The sequence below is a fragment of the Triticum urartu genome, chromosome 2, assembly GCF_003073215.2.
Source record: "Triticum urartu cultivar G1812 chromosome 2, Tu2.1, whole genome shotgun sequence".
NCBI lineage: Eukaryota > Viridiplantae > Streptophyta > Magnoliopsida > Poales > Poaceae > Triticum > Triticum urartu.
The window spans coordinates 395,207,579-395,216,205 of record NC_053023.1 but is presented as its reverse complement, the minus strand read 5'-3'; positions in this window follow the sequence as shown (position 1 = coordinate 395,216,205).

The following is an 8,627-nucleotide window of genomic DNA, read 5'->3' as shown; positions in this document are numbered from 1 at the left end:
ATGCAATCTTTTGGAAAGAATTAAACGCAAATCTGAAGATTGGGAGCTCGACGAAGGTAAGGAGTTAGGTATAAACCTTGAGTTTGATTGTGTTAAATCTTTTATGGATATCAATGTATTTCGTGAATTTAGCACTAAATATGGACTTGAATCTAAGATAGTAGTTTCTTTGTGTGAATCTTTTGCTACTCATGTTGATATCCCTAAGGAGAAGTGGTTTAAATATCATCCCCCATTGAAGTAAAAGTAGTAGAACCTATTGAAGCTAAAGAAGAAACCACTACTTATAATGTTGATCTAGTTATTCCTACTGCTTATGTTGAGAAACCACCTTTTCCTGCTAGGATAAAAGAACATGCTAAAACTTTAGTTGTGGTTCATAAGAGTTAACAAGAACACCTACACCTTCTAAACAAATTAAATTTGAATCTAGTGTTTCCATGGTTAAAGATCTCTTCGGTGAAAATATTGATGGGCATGTTATATACTTCTGTGATGAAGCTGCTAGAATTGCTAAACCTGATGAAAAAGATAAACATAGACCTGTTGTTGGCATGCATGTTGTCTCTGTTAAAATAGGAGGTCATTGTTATCATGGCTTATGTGATTTGGGTGCTAGTGTGAGTGCAATCCCTTTTACCTTATATCATGTAATTATGAATGATACTGCACGTGCTAAAATAGAATTTATGGATGTTACTATTAAACTTGCTAATAGAGATACTGTCACACCACTTGGGATTGTTAGAGATGTTGAAGTCTTGTGTGGGAAAATAAAATACCCTACTGATTTTCTAGTTCTTAGTTCCCCACAAGATGATTTTTGTCCCATTATATTTGGCATACCTTTCTTGAATAATGTTAATGCTAAGATAGCTTGTGGGAAAGAAACGGTCAGTGCTAATTTTGGTGACGTGTCTCATGAGTTTAATTTCTCTAAATTCCATAGATAACCTCGTGATAAAGAATTTCCTAGTAAGGATGAAATTATTGGTCTTGCTTCTATTGCCGCTCGTCCTACTGATCCCTTAGAACAATATTTGCTAGACCATGAAAATGATATGTTTATGAATGAAAGAAACAAAATAGATGAAATATTCTTTAAACAAATGCTTGTTTTGAAACACAATTTGCTTGTTGAGACTCTTGGAGATCCTCTTCTACCAAAGAGTGATCATGTATTCGATTTTAAACAATTACCCGATACTTTGAAATATGCTTATCTTGATGAAAATAAGATATATCCTATTATTATTAGTGCTAACCTTTCAGAGCATGAAGAGAAGAGAGATTATTGAAAACTCTAAGGAAAGCACCATGCCGCTATTGGATATACTCTTGATGATCTTAGGGGCATTAGTTCACCCTATGTCAGCATAAAATTAATATGGAGCCTGATGCTAAACCAGTTGTAGATCACCAGGGACGATTAAATCCTAAGATGAAGGAAGTGGTAAGAAATTAAATATTGAAGCTTCTGGAAGCAGGTATAATTTATCATATTGCTGATAGGAGATGGGTAAGTCATGTACATTGTGTCCCTAAGAAGGGAGGTATTACTGTTGTTCCTAATGATAAGATTGAATTGATTCCACAAAGAATTGTCACCGGTTATAGAATGGTAATTGATTTCAGAAAATTAAATAAAGCTACTAGGAAAGATCATTATCCTCTACCTTTTATTGATCAAATGCTAGAAATAGTTTCAAAACATACACATTTCTTCTTTCCAGATGGATATTATGGTTTTTCCCAAATACCCGTGTCACAAGAGGATCAAGAAAAAACCACCTTTACATGCCCTTTTGGTACATTTGCTTATAGACGTATGCCTTTTGGTTTATGCAATGCACCTGCTACCTTTCAAAGATGTATGACTGCGATATTCTCTTTGTGAAAAGATTGTCCAGGTTTTCATGGATGATTTTTCCATATATGGAACTTCTTTTGATGATTGCTTAAGCAACCTTGACCGAATTTTGAAGAGATGTGAAGAAACTAATCTTTTCTTGAATTGGGAGAAGTGCCACTTTATTGTTAATGGAAGTATTGTCTTGGGGCACAAAATCTCTGAAAGAGGTATTGAAGTTGATAAAGCTAAGGTTGATGCTATTGAAAAAATGTTGTGTCTGAAAGATATCAAAGGTATAAGAAGCTTCGTTAGTCGTGCAAGTTTCTATAGGATATTTATTAAAGACTTCTCTAAAATTTCTAGGCCTCTTACTAATCTTTTGCAAAAAGATGTTCCATTTGTTTTTTATGATGATTGTGTAGAAGCATTTTAAATACTTAAGAAAGCCTTAATTTTTGCACCTATTGTTCAACCACCTGATTGGAACCTACCCTTTGAAATTATGTGTGATGCCAGTGATTATGCTGTTGGTGCTGTTCTAGGACAATGAGTTGACAAGAGATTAAAAGTTATCCAATATGCCGGTAAAACCCTAGACAGTGCTCAAAGAAATTATGCTACTACTGAAAAAGATTTTTTAGCAGTTGTGTTTGCATGTCATAAATTCAGATCTTATGTTGTTGATTCCAAAGTTGCTGTTCACGCCGATCATGCCACTATTAAATACCTTATGGAAAATAAAGATGCTAAACCTAGACTCATTAGGTGGGTTCTATTCCTACAGGAATTTGATTTACATATTACTAATAGAAAAGGAGCTGAGAACCATGTAGCAGATAACTTGTCTAGGTTGGAAAATATTTTTGATGACCCACTACCTATTGATGATAGTTTTCCTGATGAATAATTAGCTGTTATAAGTGCTTCTCGTAGTACTCCATGGTATGCAGACTATGCTAATTTATTGTTGCTAAATTTATACCACCTAGTTTTACATACCAACAAAAGAAAAAGTTTTTCTATGATTTAAGACATTACTTCTGGGATGACCCACACCTTTATAAGGAAGGAGTAGATGGTGTTATTAGACGTTCTGTACCTGAGCATGAACAGGAACAGATTCTATGCAAGTGTCACTCCGAGGCTTATGGAGGACACCATGCTGGAGATAGAACTTCACACAAGGTATTACAATATGTTTTTATTAGCCTACTCTCTTCAAAGATGCTTGTAAGTTTGTCTTGACTTGTGATGAATGTTAAAGAATTGGTAACATTAGTAGATGTCAGGAAATGCCTATGAATTTTTCACTTGTTATTGAACCATTTGATGTTTGGGGATTGATTATATGGGACCTTTTCCATCCTCCAATGGGTACACTCATATTTTAGTTGCCCTTGATTACGTTACTAAGTGGGTAGAAGCTATTCCAACTAGTAGTGCTGATCACAACACTTCTCTTAAAATGCTTAAAAAAGTTATCTTCCCAATGTTTGGAGTCCCTAGATATTTAATGACTGATGGTGGTTCACACTTTATTCCTAGTGCTTTCCGTAAATTGCTTGCTAAGTATGATGTTAACCATAGAATTGCATCTCCTTATCATCCTCAGTCTAGTGGTCAAGTCGAATTAAGTAACGGAGAAATAAAATTGATCTTGCAAAAGATTGTTATTAGGTCCAGGAAGAACTGGTCTAAGAAACTTGATGATGCATTGTGGGCTTATAGAACTGCTTATAAAAATCCTATGGGTATGTCTCCATATAAAATGATTTATGGGAAAGCATGTCACTTACCTCTCGAACTTGAACATAAAGCTTATTGGGCAATTAAAGAGCTCACCTATGATTTCAAACTTGCTAGTGAGAAGAGGTTACTTGACATTAGCTCACTCGATGAATGGAGAACCCAAGCCTATGAAAATGCCAAATTGTTTAAAGAAAAAGTTAAAAGATGGCATGACAAAAGGATACAAAAGCGTGAATTTAATGTAGGTGACCATGTCTTGCTATACAATTCTCATTTAAGATTTTTTGCAGGAAAACCTCTCTCTAAATGGGAGGGACCTTACATTATCGAGGAAGTTTATCGTTCCGGTGCCATCAAGATCAACAATGCCGAGGGCAACAAGGTGAAGGTGGTGAATGGGCAAAGAATCAAGCATTATAGCTTAGGTACTCCCATAAATATTGAAACTAATATTATTCATACCATAACACCTGAGGAGTACATAAGGGAAACTTTCCAGAACGCTCCAGAACCCTGAAAAGGAATAGGTATGTGACACAGTAAGTAAACAGACTCCAAAAGTTCTGCAATGGCAATTTTACTCCATTTTGGAATATTTTAAAAATTTGAAAAATAATTAGTCCGAATAGCGCACGAGGAGGTGACAAGCCGTGGGGGTGCACCCTACCCCCTGGGTGCGTCTCCCAGGCTTGTGGCCACCTCATGTGCCTTCCGGACTCTGTTTTCTCCTAGATTACTTATTTTACACGGTAAAAATTCATTATATAATCTCTCGAAGGTTTTGACTACCGTATCACGGCAATATCCTCTGGTCTTGTTTCGAGCTATTTTCTGACAGATCTAGATCGCCATGACGTCTCCAAGTGCTCCCAAGGACATGTTCTATGAGAAGGTCATCAACCCATACCTTCTGAAGGTGCTGCAACACCCTTAAACCATTAAGATGCATGAGCGGGTGCTGCACATCCGGGATGTTCAAGGGCCAAGAAGGACCGAAAGCGTGGAGGACAGGCTTGAAGTGGTGGAGCGACAAGTCTTCAAGTACCAAGGTATGGTGGAATGCAGACTCAACGTCGACCACTCCATGATCATGGATTTCACCAGTGACCACAAGCTGGACACCTAGGATATTGGAGAGGACATCTTCAAGCTTCATGAGAAAAACGAGCATCTTAAAGCCAGAATCTATGACCCGCAAAACCAAAACTATGAGTATGAATATAGATTTAAGAGGATGAGTTTGGCTGCAGATTTGAGGATTCCGGAGACTCGTTCATCCGTCGACGATGGTGAGACCATGCCTTGGAAGACGAAGGACAAGCCTTCCACATCATCAAACTCATCACCACCATCTCCAAAGAAGGAGACTTGAGTACATAGGTATGGGCACTCCCCTTGGCTTATGCCAAGCTTAGGGGAGGTGCCCCAGTATCATATCACTATCAGATCTTTATCTTTACCGTTTATCTTAGTTCGATCCTTTGGTTTTATTGTCATCTAGTAGAATAAAAGTTTTAGTATGATCTAGTCTTTGAGTTTTTCTTTGTGATCTTTCTATGTAATCGAGTCTGAGAGTTATATAATAAAGAGTAGTTTTGAGTTGAGGGCTTTTCTTTCTTTCCTTGATCTTTGAAAAGAAAATAATAATAAAAGAAGTAGAAAGACAATATAATGATCTTATGGAAAGTGACGACTTCACATATAAAGAGTATGATGAATAAAATTTGTTGAGAGTTTACAAACATAGTGTTGGTCATTGTTGCAATTAATAGGAAGTAATAAAGAAAGAGAGGTTTCACATATTTTATGATTGTGAGCACTCATTAAAATATTATATGCTAATAAGTTGACATTGGACAAGGAAGACAACATAATGGGTTATGTTTTCTTATATCCGAATAGAAGTTATATTGTCATGGATCCTCCAACATGTTGAGCTTTCCTCTCATCCCATGCCAGCCAAATCTTGTGCACCAAGTGGAAATACTACTTGTGCATCTAACATCCATTAACCCAGTTTTGCCATGAAAGCGGTCATGTAATGTCGGTCTGGGCCGCTTCATCCAACAATACCGCTGATTCAAAGTATGACATGCTGGTAAGCAGTATGACTATTATCGCCCACAACTCTTTGTGTTCTACTCGTGCATATAACATCTACGCATAGACTTGGCTCGGATGCCACTGTTGGGGAACACAGTATTTCAAAAAATTCCTACAATCACGCAAGATCTATCTAGGAGATGCATAGCAACGAGAGGGGAGAGTGTGTCTACGTACCCTCGTAGACCAAAAGCGGAAGAGTTTAGTAATGCGGTTGATGTAGTCGAACGTCTTCGCGATCCAACCGATCAAGTACCGAACGCACGACACCTCCGTGATCTGCACACGTTCAGCTCAGTGATGTCCCTCATACTCTTGATCCAGCTGAGGCTGAGGGTGAGTTCCGTCAGGATGACGGCGTGTCGACGGTGATGATGAAGTTACCGATGCAGGGCTTCGCCTAAGCACTACGACAATATGACCGAGGTGTAAAACTGTGGAGGGGGCACCACACACGGCTAAAGATCAACTTGTGTGTCTATGGGGTGCCCCCTCCCCCGTACATAAAGGAGGGGAGAGGAGGCCGGCCGGCCACAAGTGGCGCGCCCAAGGGGGGGGGAATCTTACTCCAAATAGGAATCGACCCCCCTTTTCTTAGTCCAAGTAGGAGAAGAAGGAAGGAGAGGGAGAGGGAGAGGGAAAGAGGGGCCGCACCCCCTCCCCTAGTCCTATTCGGACTCCCCTGGGGGGGGTGACACCTCCTGGCTTCTGCCCTCTCTCTCCCCTAAGGCCCACTAAGGCCCATTACTTCCCCGGGGGGTTTCGGTAACCCCTTCGGCACTCCGGTTTTATCCGAAACCATCTGGAACACATCCGGTGTCCGAATAACATGGTCCAATATATCAATCTTCATGTCTCAACCATTTCGAGACTCATCGTCATGTCCGTGATCTCAACCGGGACTCCGAACAACCTTTGGTATATCAAATCACATAACTCATAATACAGATTGTCATCGAACGTTAAGCGTGCAGACCCTACGGGTTCGAGAACTATGTAGACATGAACGAGACACATCTCCGGTCAATAACCAATAGCGGAACCTAGATGCTCATATTGGTTCCTACATATTCTATGAAGATCTTTATCGGTCAAACCGCATAACAACATACATTGTTCCCTTTGTCATCAGTATGTTACTTGCCCGAGATTCGATCGTCAGTATCATCATACCTAGTTCAATCTCGTCACCGGCAAGTCTCTTTACTCGTTCCGTAATGCATCATCCCACAACTAACTCATTAGTCACATTGCTTGCAAGGCTTATAGTGATGTGCATTACCAAGAGGGACCAGAGATACCTCTCCGACAATCGGAGTGACAAATCCTAATCTCGATCTATGCCAACTCAACAAACACCATCGGAGACACCTGTAGAGCATATTTATAATCACCCAGTTATGTTGTGACGTTTGCTAGCACACTAAGTGTTCCTCCGGTATTCGGGAGTTGCATAATCTCATAGTCATAGGAACATGTATAAGTCATGAAGAAAGCAATAGCAATAAACTAAACGATCATAGTGCTAAGCTAACGGATGGGTCTAGTCCATCACATCATTCTCTAATGATGTGATCCCGTTCATCAAATGACAACACAAGTCCATGGCTAGGAAACTTAACCATCTTTGATTAACGAGCTAGTCAAGTAGAGGCATACTAGGGACACTCTGTTTGTCTATGTATTCACACATGTACTAAGTTTCCGGTTAATACAATTCTAGCATGAATAATAAAAATGTATCATGATATAAGGAAATATAAATAACAACTTTATTATTGCCTCTGGGGAATATTTCCTTCAGTCTCCCACTTGCACTAGAGTCAATAATCTAGATTACGCAGTAATGATTCTAACACCCATGGAGTCTTGGTGCTGATCATGTTTTGCTCGTGAGAGAGGCTTAGTCAACGGGTCTGCAACATTCAGTTCCATATGTATCTTGCAAATCTCTGTCTCCCTCCTTGACTTGATCGCGGATGGAATTGAAGCATCTCTTAATGTGCTTGGTTCTCTTGTGAAATCTGGATTCCTTTGCCAAGGCAATTGCACCAGTATTGTCACAAAAGATTTTCATTGGACCTGATGCACTAGGTATTATACCTAGATCGGATATGAACTCCTTCATCCAGACTCCTTCATTTGCTGCTTCCGAAGCAGCTATATATTCCTCTTCACACGTAGATCCCGCCACGACGCTCTGCTTAGAACTGCACCAACTGACAGCTCCACCATTCAATAAAAATACGTATCCGGTTTGTGACTTAGAGTCATCCGGATCAGTGTCAAAGCTTCCGTCGACATAACCGTTTACGACGATCTCTTTGTCACCTCCGTAAACGAGAAACATATCCTTAGTCCTTTTCAGGTATTTCAGGATGTTCTTGACCGTTGTCGAGTGATCCAGTCCTGGATTACTTTGGTACCTCCCTGCTAAACTAATAGCAAGGCACACATCAGGTCTGCTACACAAAATTTCATACATGATAGAACCTATGGTTGAGGCATAGGGACTGACTTTCATTTTCTCTCTATCTTCTGCAGTGGTTGTGCATTGAGTCTGACTCAACTTCACACCTTGTAACACAGGCAAAAACCCTTTCTTTGCTTGATCCATTTTGAACTTTTTCAAAACTTTATCAAGGTATGTGCTTTGTGAAAGTCCAGTTAAGCGTCTTGATCTATCTATATAAATCTTGATGCCCAATATATAAGCAGCTTCACCGAGGTCTTTCATTGAAAAATTCTTATTCAAGTATCCTTTTATGCTATTCAGAAATTCGGTATCATTTCCGATCAACAATATGTCATCCACATATAATATCAGAAATGCTACAGAGCTCCCACTCACTTTCTTGTAAATACACGCTTCTCCAAAAGTCTGTATAAAACCATATGCTTTGATCACACTATCAAAGCGTAT